The sequence below is a fragment of the Silene latifolia genome, chromosome 10, assembly GCF_048544455.1.
Source record: "Silene latifolia isolate original U9 population chromosome 10, ASM4854445v1, whole genome shotgun sequence".
In the NCBI taxonomy this organism is placed as follows: Eukaryota; Viridiplantae; Streptophyta; class Magnoliopsida; order Caryophyllales; family Caryophyllaceae; genus Silene; species Silene latifolia.
This window is the reverse complement of record NC_133535.1, coordinates 55,674,895-55,693,059: the sequence shown is the minus strand read 5'-3', so window position 1 is coordinate 55,693,059 and position 18,165 is coordinate 55,674,895. Positions and strand designations below refer to the sequence as shown.

General features: G+C 41.3%; 1 non-coding gene across 1 annotated transcript; it reads right to left on the bottom strand.

The window, feature by feature from the left end:
• Nucleotides 1-3,924: 3,924 nt before the first annotated feature.
• LOC141609851 (small nucleolar RNA R71) lies at nt 3,925-4,031 on the bottom strand. The gene has a single exon (XR_012527757.1). It is a non-coding gene; the product is annotated as a small nucleolar RNA R71 (small nucleolar RNA).
• Between the last annotated feature and the right edge of the window lie 14,134 nt (nt 4,032-18,165).

Genomic DNA, 18,165 nt, shown 5'->3' with positions numbered 1-18,165 from the left:
AAAATATAAAATGTAGCTAATAGGACAAAAGGCAATTTGGCTATGTGAGGCTCATGGGTAGAATGAAATAAAGGGAACTGCCTCTCCTAACATGTGTCACCCACCATCCACAGACCGAATGCATACAGGTATTAAGAAGACTAGATTCATGCTTATGCAAATTGATGTTATATGCCTTATAGAGAGTACTACTCACATCCTAAATGAAACTGGTCATGAATGTCACAAGTTTGTAAAGCCCTAACCTCAGAATGTATAGTAGCTTACCAATATATGAGTCAAGTCTATTCGTTCAGAAAAGAGACGAACAAAAACTCGTAGATCATGCACATTATCATGCCAACAATATGTCAAGAATATGCAAGGCAGAGGTAAAGATTCAATGTAGCGTCAAAGTTCAAACGTTCCGACTCAAATTAAACGTGAAATTTTTTGAATTTTATGTGATTTTTTTGAATTTAAAAACAACGATGCATGCTAAAATGAGTAAACGTGCAAACAGAAATGCAAGAAAACATGCAGACATAGATATGGATGCATACCTCCCCAAACCAAACCGTACAATGCCCTCATTGTACCAAAAATAGGGAAAGAAATTCAAACTAAGGAGAAAAGGATAACTGGAGTCGGAATACTTACAACACGTCATGAAGAGGGACCTCCCCAAACCGACCATGAACATGGGAGGTCATAGGTAGTCACACAAAGACTCAACAGATTTAAAACTAGTGGAAGAAGAAAACAGATTCGATCGAGTAAAATAGAACAACTCGATCGAATGGTTTGGTGTCAAAAGTGCTCAATCGAGTAAATATATCACTCGATCGAGTGATTGTGAATATGCAGCTTGTCGATCGAGTATAATTGTTACTCGATCGAGTGAATCTCTTGGAAAAATTGCTCGATCGAGTTGAAAAACCTCTCGATCAAGTACGTGCACCTGCAAAACACATATAAGGAGCAAGGGAAAAACAAAAGACGCATAGTTTAGCGTTTAAAGTTCAACAAAAAGCTAAAGGCAAAGAAATAGTTCAACAAAAATACAATAAAACAGTCCGGGTTGCCTCCCGGAAAGCGCAGGTTTATGAGGTCCCGCACGACCTTTCTGGCATCAATTGACTGACGCGTCAAGCTCGTCGAAGTACAAGACTTCAACACGATTGTCTGCTTCAGTTACTTCGTGATAATGCTTCACATATTGCCTATTCACCTTGAACCGATTTCCTTCGGGACTTTCGAGCTCGACGGATCCAAATTTAGTAACAGCTGTCATCGTGTAAGGACCACTCCACCTGGACTTCAGCTTGCCAGGAAATAATCGCAGTCGGGCATTAAACAGCAACACTTTCTGCCCGACATGAAATTCCCGAGGTAGAATTCTTTTGTCATGCCATCTTTTCGTCTTTTCCTTGTAAATGCGCGAGCTATCATAGGCATTAAGCCTAAATTCTTCCAATTCATCTAGCTGTAAAAGACAATTCTGACCACACAACTTAGGATCAAAGTTAAGCTCACGGATTGCCCACCAAGCCTTACATTCCAACTCAACATGTAAATGACATGATTTCCCATAAACTAACCGATAAGGTGATGCACCAATCGGTGTCTTAAAGGCAGTTCTGTAAGCCCATAATGTATATTCCAATTTAAGACTCCAGTCCTTCCGTGATTTAGAAACTACTTTAGACAAGATCTCTTTAATCTCGCTGATGCGTGTCTTTTATATGATGTTTTACACCCTATTTTACACGCATTTCAGAGCTCAATTATGTAGTTTAAAGCTACTATTTGCCCCATTTCGTCTACTTTCGTATTTTTATGTAATATTGCAGATTTATGGGGAAATGAGTAGATATTGAGCTAAATCCGTCCCCGAGTATTTTTCATTGCATTTGTCATAAAGTATTTACTCAAGAAATGAACTTGGTGCGCATTTCGAGGCCCGGAAGACAAATCCACGAGAATTTAGAAGTCAAGTATCAGCTACTTCGTTCGATCGACTGATGCCTATGGTCGATCGAACAGAGCACGAGTTCCAGGAGCTACTGTACACTGCAGTCCAGTCGATCGACCGGTCACAGCGGTCGATCGACCACACCGCTAATCTGCGTGAATTAAGAGATCGAGAATTAAGAAGCCCATTGTGTATTAGGTTTGGGAATAAGTGTTACGCTATATTCCTATATAACGTAACCTGACATTATTCAGTTTTTATCAAGTTTTACCATTAGTAATTAGGGTTCTAAAGATTATTTCGTATTCAATACAGTTTACTTTTGCATTTGGTTTTTGGATCTTTATTCTGCAATTCTTTGCTCCTGTTTCTCACGGTACTTCTTTGTTTCAGTTTTATTGCTTTATTTCGTTCGTAGTTTAGAATTGTTAGAGTAGTTTCCCAAAAGCCAATTTATCGTCTTATGTTAATTGCTTGTTTCGTTAGTTTAATCATGCATTCAATATCTTTATTCGTTAATTTCATTGTTGTTTTCGTCGTAGTCATGAGTAGCTAAACCCCTTGTGCTAGGATGTAGGGAATCTGTAGCGTAGGCGGCATTAGAATAGTAGACCTAGATCGCGCCACGGTCGATCGACCGCACACCTTGGTCGATTGACTGGACACGTGAGTTTTACCTTCGTTTTAATTAATTGAATTGCTATGTTTGACGAATCGAGTGCATGCGGCTAGTTGAATGCCTAGGAATTGACCGAACCAATAAAGATCGAAAGATAGGGAAGGGAGATAGCCTACCTAATTAAGACGACTAGATTAATGGGATCGAAAGATGAGTTAATTTAGCCTTTTTAGTCACTTTTCAGAACGAAAGTTAGTATTAGTGATATTAGGGACCTGTAGCGAGATCGAAAGATGCTACCTGTAAGAATAGACCGAGAGGACTTCTTATTTTCCCGTCTCACGTGTTTGTTTTAGACCCACCTAGTTTACTGCCGCCGAAACTATAGTGAACCGACCATCTTAGAACCCGTTTTAATAATTATTTTCATTCGTTCATTTAGTTTATTTTTCTTTTACTGCCTTTAGCTATAGAACAAATCAAACCAAACCCCCATACACCGTTACTTTAAGACTTAAATTAGACAACTAATAATTGCATCGCCTCCCTGTGGTTCGACCCTGTTACCACTAGCTTCTGTTAGTTTTAATAGGTATTATGAATATTATCTTTGGTGCACACAACGACGGGCATCAAAATCTTGGCGCCGTTGCCGGGGAGGCAATTGTTTAAAATTTTTAGTTGTTTTTATTTTTTAGTCTTTCTAATAGTTTAAGGGACATCTGTTCCTTAAACTATTCTCATATTCTACTTGTAGTTTCTTCTTATGCGCAGGTCACAGGGTGGTGAATTACTGTCGTTCAATCCTGAGATTGAGAAGACTTTGCGTGAGTTGAGACGATCATCTAGAGTATTGCCGACAGAGGAAGAGCTGAGTACTCTGTCTAGTTACTACGAGAACGCTTTATTTGAGGAGGATCCACCTTCATCTCCTGTTTCTACTTCATCAACTGAGACCGTCACATCTCCAGACATGGCCGAAGAAGCGAGTATAGCCAGTCACTCTGAGCCGACAGCTGAGAATTTCTATAAGGAATTCGCATTACCAGGGACGGACAGAAATATCGAGCCGAAACCGTCTTATATCAACTTGGTTGAGAGAAACCAATTTGGGGGAGCTGCAAATGAAGATGCAGCTAAGCATATGGAGATCATTGATTATTGCTGTTCCATACCCCCACCAACCGGTGTGACCCAGGACCAGGTGAAGGAGACCATGTTCATATTCTCTCTTCGTGATGCTACAAGGGAGTGGTACAGAGACCTGGATCGAGCTGCTAATGGGATCACTGATTGGAAGTCTCTGGCCCTGGCATTCTACAAGAAATATTTCTCTGCCTCGAAGACAAATGCCATTAGAGCTCAGATCACGAGCTTTAAACAGGGTCCGGATGAGAATTTTCATGAGGCATGGGTCCGTTTCAAGGAGCTGGTGCGAACTATTCCGCACCATGGGTTTGAGAAATGGAGCCTATGCAATCAATTCTATAATGGGCTTTATGACAATCAGAGGGCTATCCTGGATGCGGCAGCAAATGGTAGATTCTAGGAGAATGTTGGAGAGACTAAGGGGTGGAAAATTATTGATGATTTGGCCACCCATAAAGCTGAGTATGGAAATTCCAGGGGAAACCAAAGGAGAAGTGCTGAATCCCCTTCTGTAGCTTCATTAGAGGCTCTCACGGCAAGATTTGATAAGTACGAGTTGAGAGGAGCTTCAAAAGGAGGGATTTATCATGTGAATCTTTGTTTCGAGACGGTCCTTTAAATGCAAGAGATGTGGAGGAGAAGGACATGTTTCAGACAACTGTCCTAATCCCTATGAGTCTTGTGCTGCCTTTCAACATTATAGGCAGACAAACACTTATTTTGAGCCGAATGTCCATCCAAATTTGAAGTGGAGTAGCCAAAATGTCCTAAATCCGACTCCACCTCCACAGCAGCAGCAGCAGAATTATGTGCCTCTTCATAAGCAGCAACAGCCATACCAAAAGCCTCTGTATGTTCCTCAGCAGCAGCAGCAGTCCTAAGGTTCCGAATTTGCCGAATTGAAAAATTCGTTGCTGAAAGAGTTTCAAGCTAGAGAGGCCGGGATAAAGATGTTAGAGAGCCAAATTGCTCAATTAACTAGCAAGAGTGCAACTCGAGCTCCTGGGCATTTACCGTCGCAGACGGATCAAAAGGGGACCCTTAATGCTATTACTTTGAGGAGTGGGTCTACCCTTGATGGGCCCGCTATGGTCGAGGAAGCTACTGAAAAAGATGAGGCGGAACCAAGTAAAAAAAAGCAGTGACGAATAGTGGCAAGAAAAAGACGATCAACAGGTATGTCAGTCGATCGACTGACATACCCAGTCGATCGACCAGTCCGCGAAAAATTACAAATCATCATTTCTGTCAGACGTCGGTCGATCGATCGACATTCATGGTCGATCGACTGACGACGCTGCTGAGGGTGAGTGTTTTCGTCCACCAATGCCAAATAACTTGAGGGACCACTTGTTTCGGGGTACGACTACTCCGAAAATATTGAGGCAAGACCCAAATGCTGATGGGTCAGTTCCGGTTCTGAAGTACGACCCGATGACGATTAATGGTTCATATTTGAGACGGTCTGAAGAGGGTTCGAGCTACAACAAAGAGAAGGTAGTGGATTTTCAGCCTAAATCCACCAGTGCCGGCATGAGAGACTTAGAGGAGAGGGCTAAGTTACTTCTTTCAGCCCCTTATCCAGAGAGATTGGTGCCGACAAAGGAACAGGTATCGTTTAATAAATTTGAAAATGTTATTCGTAGCTTAAACGTACAAGTTCCTTTTCTTGAGTTAGTTAATCAAGTGCCTGCTTACATGAAATTTATGAAGCAACTGTTGTCTAAGAAGAAGTCACTTGAAACTGTGCAATCTGTCGCACTAACTGAGGAGTCATGTTCTTAATTGATCCATACTGCACCCCATAAGCTAGAAGACCCAGGTAGTTTTTCAGTCCCATGTAGTATTGGCACCTTTTCTATTGAGAAGGCCTTGTGTGACCTAGGAGCCAGTATTAGTGTCATGCCTTTGAGTCTTGCTAGGAAGTTGAAATTGACTAGGTTTGCAGTTACCAACATGATAGTACAAATGGCTGATCGATCTGCGGTTCAGCCTATAGGAGTCTTAGAAGACATTCCTGTGCAAATAGGAAAGTTCTTCTTCCCTGTCGACTTCGTTGTACTAGATATGCCCGAGGATGCCCACATTCCCATCATATTGGGTAGACTATTTCTGCACACTGCTGGTGCAGTTATTGATGTTGGTTCAGGGACTTTTACCTTCAAAGTAAGAAAGCATTCCATTGTCTTTGCCCAGACAGCTAAGAAGAAAGACCCCATGTGGCCAATCACTTGTAATACGATTTCTGAAAATAAATCCTATTTTATGTTTCCTGATATGCCTGTCTCTATGCCTGTTTCTGCTATCACACCTCCGCCCCAGATTGGGAGCAAATTGGAGGAAGATTCTTCTGTTTTGGATGTTGCAGAAGCTGGTTTGGGGAAGGAAGAGCCGCATGTTGCTCTAGCTGTGAAGGAGCCAATCGTTCAAAGACGCGGTCTAGGATGTCTTACCTATGGCACTGATGAGGAGCCTGATGAGGAGACAGTCAAAGTGATAGAGTTCGATTTGGATTCTGATGACCCGGATGAGGTCATTGATTGGGGAGATGCTGATGCCGTTGATCCGTTGAGTGCTGCGAATGTTGGAGTTGAGAAGGGTGCAGCTGAGAAGATGAGCACTGTAGAGGCTACTTCTTGTAGCCAGAAGCCGAGCAAGTAGGCCATTCCGTTGCCGTTCTTGATCAACTATTAGTTGGTTAAGGCTTTTTCATACAACATTTTATTGCTTTTTAGACTATTTATCGTTTTTCGTGTGCGCGAGACTTCGCATTTTAATTAGTTTGCTTAGGATTTTATACACTTTAGACTGTTACTTTGGGTTTTGCGCAATTTTGGGCGCTTTATTGTGTGTATTTGCAGGTTTATAGACCTTGATAGCTCAATTCATTGAGCTAATTGAAGAAATCAGAAAGTTACAGCAGGTTTCCCAGTCGATCGACTGGCCATTATGGTCGATCGACTGAGCTGCGATTTCTAGGAGCTTCTGTTCCTGTTCACCCTAGTCGATCGACTGGGTGATGTGGTCGATCGACCATAATTCGCTGCTGTACCTGTTTTCGATCATTCCCCTGTTGTGGTTGATCGATTTGCGGAAGTTGAGGGAGTCTTTTCTCCACTTTATTCTCCGTTTCGTTTCTGTTTTCTTCCATTTGTTTATTTTACACATAATGTTGCGTTTCATAAATTGTTTTCTCGTTTTATGCGCGGTGCTTTTGTTTGTTCTTTTCAGGCACTTATTGGTAGCACTGCTGGCTATTGAAACCTCCTAGCTCACGCTGGTTTGGGGAGGTTTCCTTTTGCTGCGCTTAAAGTCTTTTGAGTTTTTCGAGTCCTTATTTCATGTCTTGTTTAGTTAATTTCACGTAAATTCCTGTTTTCCTTTATTTCGTTACATGATTTTGCACAATGGGGACATTGGGCGATTTGGTTTGGGGAAGTGTTTTGCGTTGCATTTCATTTGCTTGCATTCACGTTTACATTTTGTCTTGCATTGTTTTTTATTTTCCATATATACAAAATTTCAAAAAAATTGAAAAAATTTCAAAAATTTCAAAAATTGCACGTTTATTTTAGCATTTAGGTCGAGTCGGAACGGTAGTATTTCAATGATGACATTGCATTTTCAGCTGTTTTATGCCTAAGCCTTGCTAAATTGACATGTTATTAGTAGAATCATTTGCATAATCTACGAGTTTTCGTTAAGTTACTCGCTGAACTTGAGACTTGACTTAGAATTTTGGCAAACTATTTATATTTTCTGAGATTTAGAGCTTATAACTTGTGTCATTCATGACCAGTTTATCTAGGATTGTGAGTAGTACTCCTTATGAGACATGTTACATAAATATGCATAAATGTGAACTTAATCTGCTTAATACCTGTATGCATTCGGGTTTGTGGTTAGTTGACATATGTGGAAGAGGTTATCCATTTATTCATTTTGCCCATAAGCTCCACACTGCCAAAAATTGCCTTTTTGTCCCGCTAACTACATCCTACATTTAGCCTGCCCTTGTCAAGCTAGTAGTTTAGTTTTTGGGATTGTTACTACGTTTTTGGTTGCATATGCTCTTCTGAGATGATGTTAGGAAGATGAAAAAGAAAGGAAAGAAAGAAGAAAAAAATAGAATTGAAAAAAAAAGAAAGAAAGAAAGAGGAACGCATGTGTACTGTAGAGGACGGTCGATCGACTGGACTCATTGGTCGATCGACTGATGCCCGAGAAGAAAAAGAAAATCAAATCGCATAATTCAAAGTCTTTATTAAATGACAATTTTTGCTCCCATGTTGCATTCATATCTTATGGGGAGTTGATTATATCGGAGATTGTGAGATTTGTGCTTGCTATTAGCACCGTTTCGATTGAAATTTTGAGCAAGAGGTTGGATGTTGTCATAATTTGGTTCCCTTAGTTACTAGCTTGGCTTTTAAGTCTGTTTTTATCCAAATTTATTTTAGCCTCTTCGTACCGATACCTCACATATCCATATTTACCTCGGCATGTGTCATGGTCATATGTTTGGTTGGAATGCATATGTACGGTTGTAGAGATCATTTTCATATTAGATTGCAGGCATGTTCTTATAGGTCGTAGTTAGGTGAGTGTCACTACAAATGAATTCTTTCTATCTTTACATTATTCACCTGTGCTTATGTGTGATATGAGCGACCCGTGAGAGTCCGAATTGATAAGACTCTACAGTTGACGGTTCAGCAGTTTTTAACGACTACATAACTCGTTTGCATGATTCACATTGTTAATTGATTGTTGGTTATTGCATTAAATTGGTTTAAGCTTTACATGTTGCATTTCGCTCTGAGATTGAACTCGTTCCAATTAGGTTTTAGGATCGAGTCTAGTTCTTGCTTGGGGACAAGCAAGGGTTGGTTTGGGGAAGTTTGATGCGTGTCTTTTATATGATGTTTTACACCCTATTTTACACTCATTTCAGAGCTCAATTATGTAGTTTAAAGCTACTATTTGTCCCATTTCGTCTGCTTTCGTATTTTTATGTAATATTGCAGATTTATGCGGAAATGAGTAGATATTGAGCTAAATCCGTCCCCGAGAATTTTGCATTGCATTTGTCATGAAGTATTTACTCAAGAAACGAACTTGGTGCGCATTTCGAGGCTCGGAAGACAAATCCACAAGAATTTAGAAGTCAAGTATCAGCTACTTCGGTCGATCGACTGATGTCTATGGTCGATCGACCAGAGCACGAGTTCCAGGAGCTACTGTACACTGCAGTCCAGTCGATCGACCGGTCACAGCGGTCGATCGACCACACCGCTAATCTGCGTGAATTAAGAGATCGAGAATTAAGAAGCCCATTGTGTATTAGGTTTGGGAATAAGTGTTACGTTATATTCCTATATAACGTAACCTGACATTATTCAAGTTTTTATCAAGTTTTACCACCAGTAATTAGGGTTCTAAAGATTATTTCGTATTCAATACAGTTTACTTTTGCATTTGGTTTTTGGATCTTTATTCTGCAATTCTTTGCTACTGTTTCTCACGGTACTTCTTTGTTTCAGTTTTATTGCTTTATTTCGTTTGTATTTTAGAATTGTTAGAGTAGTTTCCCAAAAGCCAATTTATCGTCTTATGTTAATTGCTTGTTTCGTTAGTTTAATCATGCATTCAATATCTTTATTCGTTAATTTCATTGTTGTTTTCGTCGTAATCATGAGTAGCTAAACCCCTTGTGCTAGGATGTAGGGAATCTGTAGCGTAGGCGGCATTAGAATAGTAAACCTAGATCGCGCCACGGTCGATCGACCGCACACCTTGGTCGATCGACTGGCCACATGAGTTTTACCTTCGTTTTAATTAATTTAATTGCTATGTTTGACGAATCGAGTGCACGCGACTAGTTGAATGCCTAAGAATTGACCGACCCAATAAAGATCGAAAGATAGGGAAGGGAGATAGCCTACCTAACTAAGACGACTAGATTAATGGGATCGAAAGATGAGTTAATTTAGCCTTTTTAGTCACTTTTCAGGACGAAAGTTAGTATTAGTGATATTAGGGACCTGTAGCGAGATCGAAAGATGCTACCTGTAAGAATAGACCGAGAGGACTTCTTATTTTCCCGTCTCACGTGTTTGTTTTATACCTACCTACTTTACTGCCGCCGAAACTATAGTGAACCGACCATCTTAGCACCCCTTTTAATATTTATTTTCATCCGTTCATTTAGTTTATTTTTCTTTTACTGCCTTTAGCTATAGAACAAATCAAACCAAACCCCCACACACCATTACTTTAAGACTTAAATTAGACAACTAATAATTGCATCGCCTCCCTGTGGTTCGACCCTGTTACCACTAGCTTCTGTTAGTTTTAATAGGTATTATAAATATTATCTTTGGTGCACACAACGACGGGCATCACTCGCGATTAAAGACCTCAACCTGACCACTAGTTTGGGGATGATACCCCAACCCACGCCGGTGTTGAACACCAACCTTAGACAGAATGAAAGTTAGTTTCTTCTCTTTAAAGTGCATTCTCCCATCACTAATGAGGACCCTAGGGACACCAAATCGGGGAAATATGACCTTTTTGAACATTTTAATCACGCTCTTGGCATCATAATGAGGTGAGGCAATTGCCTCTACCCACTTAGACACATAATCAACAGCTACTAAAATATACCTGTTACCTTTACTAGATGGGAACGGTCCTTGGAAATCAATGCCCCAGACATCCAAAACCTCGACCTCTAAGATACCATTTTGTGGCATCTCATGTCTCTTTGAAATATTCCCTGATCGTTGGCAGGCATCACAAGCTGAAACAAAAGACTTAGCATCAGCAAACAAAGAAGGCCAGTAAATACCAGACTGAAGTACCTTAGCCACGGTGCGCGATGGACCGTGGTGACAACCATAGGGAGAGAAGTGACAGCTGTCCAGGACTACTTTGGTCTCCCACTGTGGAATACACAGTCTATAAAGACCGTCTGCACATTCCTTAAACAAATAAGGATCATCCCAGAAATACTGCTTAGCGTTATACAGAAAACGCTTCCTCTGTTGATGAGAAAGGTCAGGCGGCAGCTTGCCACTGACAACGTAATTATCTATATCTGCATACCAAGGTTCTTGATTAACAATAGAAGACAATACGGCAAATAAAGAATCATCAGGATAAGACTCATCAATAGGTAAAGAATCTTCCCCCTCTTGTCGCGACAGATGATCAACTACAACGTTCTCAGCTCCTTTCTTATCTTTTATCTGCAAATCAAACTCCTGAAGAAGGAGTATCCATCTCAATAGCCGTGGTTTATCCTCCTTCTTAGCAAGGAGGTGCCTCAGAGCTGCATGGTCAGTAAAAAAAGAATGGCCGACCCAATCAAATAAGAACGAAATTTCTCTAAGGCATAAACTACAGCTAGCAGCTCTTTTTCATTGGTGGTGTACTTCACTTGAGCCTCATCCAGAGTTCGGCTTGCATAGTAGATTGCATTTAAAGCTTTGTCTTTCCTTTGGCCTAGCACCGCTCCTAATGCATAGTCACTGGCATCACACATTATCTCGAACGGCAAATCCCAGTCGGGAGGCTGTATGATCGGCGCAGATACCAAAGCCTGCTTTAACCTCTTAAAAGCAAAAAGACACTCGTCAGTAAATATAAAAGGGGAATCCTTAAGTAGCAGCTGTGTAAGTGGTTTAGCAATTTTTGAGAAATCCTTGATAAACCGGCGATAAAAGCCGGAGTGACCAAGGAAGCTTCTCCCTCCTTTAACATTAACAGGAGGAGGTAATTGCTGAATCACTTCCACTTTTGCTTTATCAACTTCTATTCCCCTATCAGAAACTAAGTGCCCTAAGACAACTCCCTCGTTGACAATGAAATGGCACTTCTCCCAATTAAGCACGAGATTAACCTCAATGCAGCGCTGCTACACTTTATCAAGGTTAGACAGACAGTTAGAAAAATCACTTCCATACACACTAAAATCGCCCATGAAAACTTCCATAATAGACTCAATATACTCTGAAAATATCCCCATCATGCACCTTTGGAGGGTGGCAGGGGCATTACATAAACCAAAAGGCATCCTGCGATAAGCAAACACGCCCTGAGGACAAGTAAAATAGTCTTAGCTTGATCATCTGGGTGAATAGGGATCTGAAAGAACCCTGAATACCCGTCTAAATAGCAGAAAAACTTATGAGAAGCTAACCTTTCTACCACCTGATCAATAAAGGGAAGGGGAAAGTGATCTTTCTTGGTGGCGACATTCAGCTGTCTGTAATCTATACACATCCGCCAACCAGTCACTACTCTAGTGGGTATTAACTCATTTTTGTCATTCCTAACCACGGTAGTCCCTCCTTTCTTAGGGACCACCTGCACTGGACTCACCCACTTAGAATGACCAACATAATAGATAATACCTGCGTCAAGGAGCTTCATTACCTCAGCCATCACAACATCTTGCATCTTCTGGTTCAGCCGGCGCTGACCCTGTCTGCAAGGTTTGTGATCTTCCTCCAGCTCTATCCCGTGCATACAAATATCGGGACTAATCCCCTTGATATTGCAGCAGGAGCCACTGACCAGGACACCCCACAAATGCAAGCAGGCCAAAACAGCACCACACCCATTTCAGGAAGCAACCAAACTGGGCTAAGTTTAGTGGCTAATAGGTACGAATACAAGCCCAACCACCAGCTGCCACCATGGCCAGCTGGTTGGTCACTAAACTAGGCTCAGAAAAGTCCTAGGGGTCCAAGGGAAAATCACAATGCAAGTCCTAGAAATCCAAGCTGGACAGAACTGCAGCAAATGACAAACAACAAAAGCAACCTTTCCATTTCTGGCTAAACCATGAGGAAAAAGCACTCAAAGAACTTTTGGCTTGTCTTCCCATATACCAGATACAACCTAGAGCCAATTTTAATGCCAAGGACTCAATCATTTCGTCCTCAAGTGCCTACATTCAACAGAAAAGCCAAAGCAATGCAAAGAAAGGACCACAACCTGTCACTGTCACCTGCATTTCTCTTTTGTTTTCATTCCAGTTTACAATTAAGAGCTTTTAAACCGTTGTAATATTGTACTTGGACTCTTACCAGCATGTGAGGAGGGATCTTGACCCTTGGATGTAGTTTTCTTTCAAGTTTGTAACCTAAAAAGGCCTATATAAGGACCTCAACTCAGACTGTTGTAACACAGCTGATTTATGAATGAAACCTGAGTTTTCTCTCAAATTTAAACCTCTTAATCTTGTGCTTAGTCTATAGATTAGAGTCAGGCTTGATAATAACCTATGCTTAGACTGTGGTTATTGATTAAGTACCTGTTAGTAGAGTATAAACTTTCTGTCTTTGAGACTGTGGTTAGTTTAGCTTTCTTTGTTTGTTTGATTGAGTCTTTCCTGTGTTAATCTGTGGAATCTCTTAACTCTAACACCCCAAATTGTTAGCTTAATTCCCTGTGAGAATTCTGTGGGTTTTACAGTTGATAATTATATCCAAAGTTCCCTCCTTTCAGTCAAATCCCAGAACTACCTCAGTCACTGTCCATTTGTGTCTGTCAGTCAGTTCAGTTGAGTATTTAAGGTACTTTGAGTCCTCCACAAATCCTAGAAATTTACTCAGAGTTAGTTCTTATATTAAAGGAATTTACTGCCAAGTTTCATGATTTTAGGAGGTCATTTCATAATTTTATTAATTAGCATAAGTTAATTGCATTCTTGAGAAACTGTTTTGCTTTTGCTGGTTTGTTTGTTGGTTTTGTCTAAACCCTTGGACATTACACTGCAAATTGGTATATCAGAGCAAGGTTTTAACACGATTCCATCTTGTGTTAGTCTTGGGAAGGAAAGTGAGTTCATTTTTACCCTAACTACAACAAAACTACAAAAAATAACCCATGAGTGAAGAGAGATTTACTGGTATTGAGACCAGGGTGGATCGGATAGAAAGGGAAGAATCAATGAACTGGTAAATATTGTCAACACTCTTGCAGAAGGAGTTCCTAACAGGCCACCCTACAGAGGGCAGGGGGGGTAGAGGCTTTGTTGGAGCAGGAAGAGGACAACCATACCACCAGGAACATGAAGGAGACATGTCGAATCGATGAATCTATGGCGAGAGGGCATCTACATGGAAAGAGACAAAGATATAAAGGTAGAAATTCTGATTTCCATGGTAGTTTAAACCATGAAGATTTGTTAGACTGGATTAGAACTGTTGAGAGAGTCTTTGAATTTAAGGGATATACTGACAGGAAAGCTTTCAAAGTTTCTATCCTTAAATTCAAAGGTTATGCCTCACTTTGGTATGAAACCCTGAAAAGCCAGAGAATGAGAGAAGGCAAGGAACCCATTAAATCTTGGCTAAAACTTAAAAAGAAATTGAAGGATAAGTTTATAGCTAAAGATTACACACAGGATATGTTTATCAAATTAACCCAGCTGAAACAAGACCAACAATCTGTTGAGTCTTATCTTAGGAGCTTTGAACAACTTACCCTGCAGTGTGAGATCACTGAAAAGCCTGAACAGAAAATTGCTAGGTTTGTAGAAGGCTTAGATCCTAAAATTGCTATAAGGGTTAGAATGCAACAAGTCTGGTCCTTTGATGAGGCAGTCAACCTGGCATTGAGGATTGAAAAGATGGGAAAAGCCAAGGCCACTACTTCCAAACCCCTTACCAGATCCACTTTCAAACCTTTTTCTGGGGTTAGGATTGGAGAAACTCCAAAACTTGCAACCCAACCAACACCAGACAAGGGGAAGAGTCATGTGAATCCTAGAACCAACACACCTGTGACTGATGGGAAAATTAAATGCTTCCAGTGCCAAGGGTATGGCCATTTTAGGAAGGACTGTCCTTCTAAGAGAACCTTGACAAAGCAATGGAAGTAGAAACAGTGGGAGAGGGAAGGTTTGGTTCAGTATGAGGAAGATGAGACCACGATAATGGAGGAAGTGGAGCGAAGGAGAACAGAACAAGATACAGTTGTGGCCCCCCGATACAGAGACACAACTTAGTCTTGTGGAGAGTCATGCATTCCCAACACTCACCTCTGGAAGCTGATCAAAGATCCCCGATATTCAGAACAGATGCACAGTCCGGGGAGGGTTTGTAACCTAATCATAGATGGGGGAAGTTGTACAAATGTGGCATCAAATGCCATGGTTAACAAAATCAACTTGACAACTCAAGAGCACCCAAACCCTTACAAGCTGAGATGGTTGAACAAGGGAGCAGAAGTAAGGGTGACAAACAATGCTTGGTTCCATTTTCTATTGGGAAGGTGTATAAAGATGAAGTCCTGTGTGATATTGTCCCAATGGATGCCTGCCACCTACTCCTGGGGAGGCCATGGGAGTATGACAGGAATACCACTCACCATGGGAAAGATAACATCTATAGTTTCAAGCATGAAGGCAAGAAGGTCACCCTGACCCCATTACCACCCAACCAGAGAAACTATGGAGGTCCAAGTATGCCAGAGGAGAACAATGGTGTGCTATTTCTTTCTGAAGCAGCCATGATCAAAGAAATGAAGCAAGAACAACCTGTCTGGGTGTTACTATCCAAAGAAGTAAGCAAGGAAGGGAGTTCTGAGATGCCTGCTGAAGTTAGGCCATTAATTCAGAGGTATAAGGAAGTATTTCCAAAGGAGCTGCCTAGTGGATTGCCACCATTGAGGGGCATTGAGCACCACATTGACCTTGTTCCAGGCTCAGTGCTTCCCAACAGGCCAGCTTATAGAAGTGATCCAACTGCTACCAAAGAATTGCAAAGCCAAATTGAGGAACTTATGAGCAAAGGATTTGTCAGGGAATCTCTCAGTCCTTGTGCAGTCCCTGCTCTACTTGTTCCAAAGAAAGATGGGACATGGAGGATGTGTACTGACAGCAGAGCCATTAACAACATCACTATCAAGTACAGGTTCCCAATACCAAGGTTGGATGACATGTTAGATGAGCTCAGTGGTGCCATGATATTCTCTAAGATTGATCTCAGGCAAGGGTACCATCAAGTCAGGATAAGAGAAGGAGATGAGTGGAAGACTGCCTTCAAAACTAAACATGGGCTATATGAGTGGCTTGTGATGCCATTTGGTCTTTCTAATGCACCAAGCACCTTTATGAGACTGATGACTGAGGTGCTAAGGCCATGTTTAGGCAAATTTGCAGTGGTCTACTTTGATGATATCTTGGTTTATAGCAGCAGTGAAAGAGAACACCTGAAACACCTTGAAGCTGTGTTCAAGATCCTCAAGGAACAAAAGCTATTTGGCAAACTAGAAAAATGCACTTTTATGGTTGAAGAAGTGGCATTCCTAGGGTACATTGTCTCGGGAGGGGATTACGATTGATCGGGACAAAGTTGCGGCCATTCAATCATGGCCAACTCCTAAAACAATCACTGAGGTGAGGGGGTTCCATGGATTGGCCTCCTTTTATAGGAGATTTATCAAGAACTTCAGTTCAGTTGTTGCTCCAATTACTGAGTGTATGAAGAAAGGAGAGTTCCACTGGACTGAAAGTGCTCAGCAATCCTTTGAGAGGATTAAGAAATTGATGTGTGAGACTCCTATTCTGAAATTGCCAAACTTTGATCAACTCTTTGAAGTAGAGTGTGATGCCAGTGGGGTAGGCATTGGTGCAGTCCTAATCCAAGCTCAGAAACCTGTAGCTTACTTCAGTGAGAAATTGAATGGAGCAAAGTTAAAATATTCTACCTATGACAAGGAATTTTATGCAATTATCAGGGCAGTCATGCATTGGAGTCACTATTTGAAACCAAAGCCATTTGTGTTACACTCTTATCATGAAGCTTTGAAGTATATAAATGGTCAACACAAATTGAGTCACATGCATGCTAAATGGGTGGAGTACTTGCAATCATTCACCTTTTCCAGCAAATATAAAGAAGGAAAACAAAATGTAGTGGCAGATGCACTATCAAGGAGGCACTCCTTACTGTCAACTATGGGAACCAGGGTCCTTGGTTTTGAGTTCATGAAAGAGATGTACAAGGAAGACCCTGACTTCTCTGAGGAGTGGATCACACAGCTTGAAAGGCATAGGGTTCCAGGGAACAAATACTTGCTGCAAGATGGGTTTCTATTCCAAGGGAACAAGCTCTGTGTTCCAAGGGGTTCATACAGGGACCTCCTAATCAGGGAAGTCCATTCAGGAGGCTTAGGAGGGCATTTTGGTGTTCAAAAGACACTGGACATACTACAAGAACAATTCCATTGGCCAAAAATGATGGGGGATGTCCAAAATGTTCTCAGGAGATGTTCAGTGTGTCAAATGGCTAAGAGTTCCTTCCAAACTGGCCCATATATCCCATTACCAGTACCAAGTAAGCCATGGGAGGATGTGAGCATGGATTTTATTGTTGCATTGCCAAGGACACAGAGAGGAAAAGATTCAATCATGGTTGTTGTTGAGGTTCGAGTAAGATGGCCCATTTTATAGCTTGCAAGAAAACAGAAGATCTTTGCCAGTGTTCTTTGAGCTATACCTAAAGGAAATTGTGAGGCTTCATGGAGTTCCAAAGACAATTGTTTCAGATAGAGACACAAAGTTCATGAGTTACTTCTGGAAAACTCTATGGAAGCTGCTCAAAAACAAGATGTTGTTCAAGACTTCTCACCACCCCCAAACAGATGGCCAAACCGAGGTCACCAACAAAACCCTGGGTAGGATTCTCGAGATGTCTTGTAAGCAAGAGTCTAAAAGATTGGGACATCAAGTTAGTTAGCAGAATTTGCCTTCAATAGATCACCATCAACTTCTACTGGTCATAGTCCTTTTGAGGTTGTCTATGGGATTAATCCCCTAATGCCTGTAGACTTGTCATCTGTACCAAGAAATGAGATGAATCATGATGCTAAGGCCAGGGCAGAACAACTGCTGAAACTCCATGAAACTGTGAAAAGGGAAATTGAGAAGACCAATGAGAAGTACATGAAACAGTCCAAGGTGCATCAGAAAAGGAAAGAATTTGTTCCAGAGGATTTGGTCTGGGTTCATTTAAGAAAAGAGAGGTTTCCAGCAAGAAGAAAGAACAAGTTAATGCCAAGAGCTGATGGCCCCTTTGAAATTGTTGACAGGATTGGTCCAAATGCCTACAAAGTGGATCTACCAGGAGAGTATGAGGTGCATGGCACTTTTAATGTGGGTGACCTAAGTCCATATTATGATGATCTTTGAGGGGGAGGAGTCACCAGGCTTGAGGACAAGCCCTGTTCAACCAGGGAGGTTGCAACAGAGCCACCGACCGGGACACCCCACAAATGCAAGCAAGGCCAAAACAAAGACCACACCCATTTCAGGAAGCAACCAAACTGGGCTAAGTTTAGTGGCTAATAGGTACGAATACAAGCCCAACCACCAGCTGCCACCATGGCCAGCTGGTTGGTCACTAAACTAGGCTCAGAAAAGTCC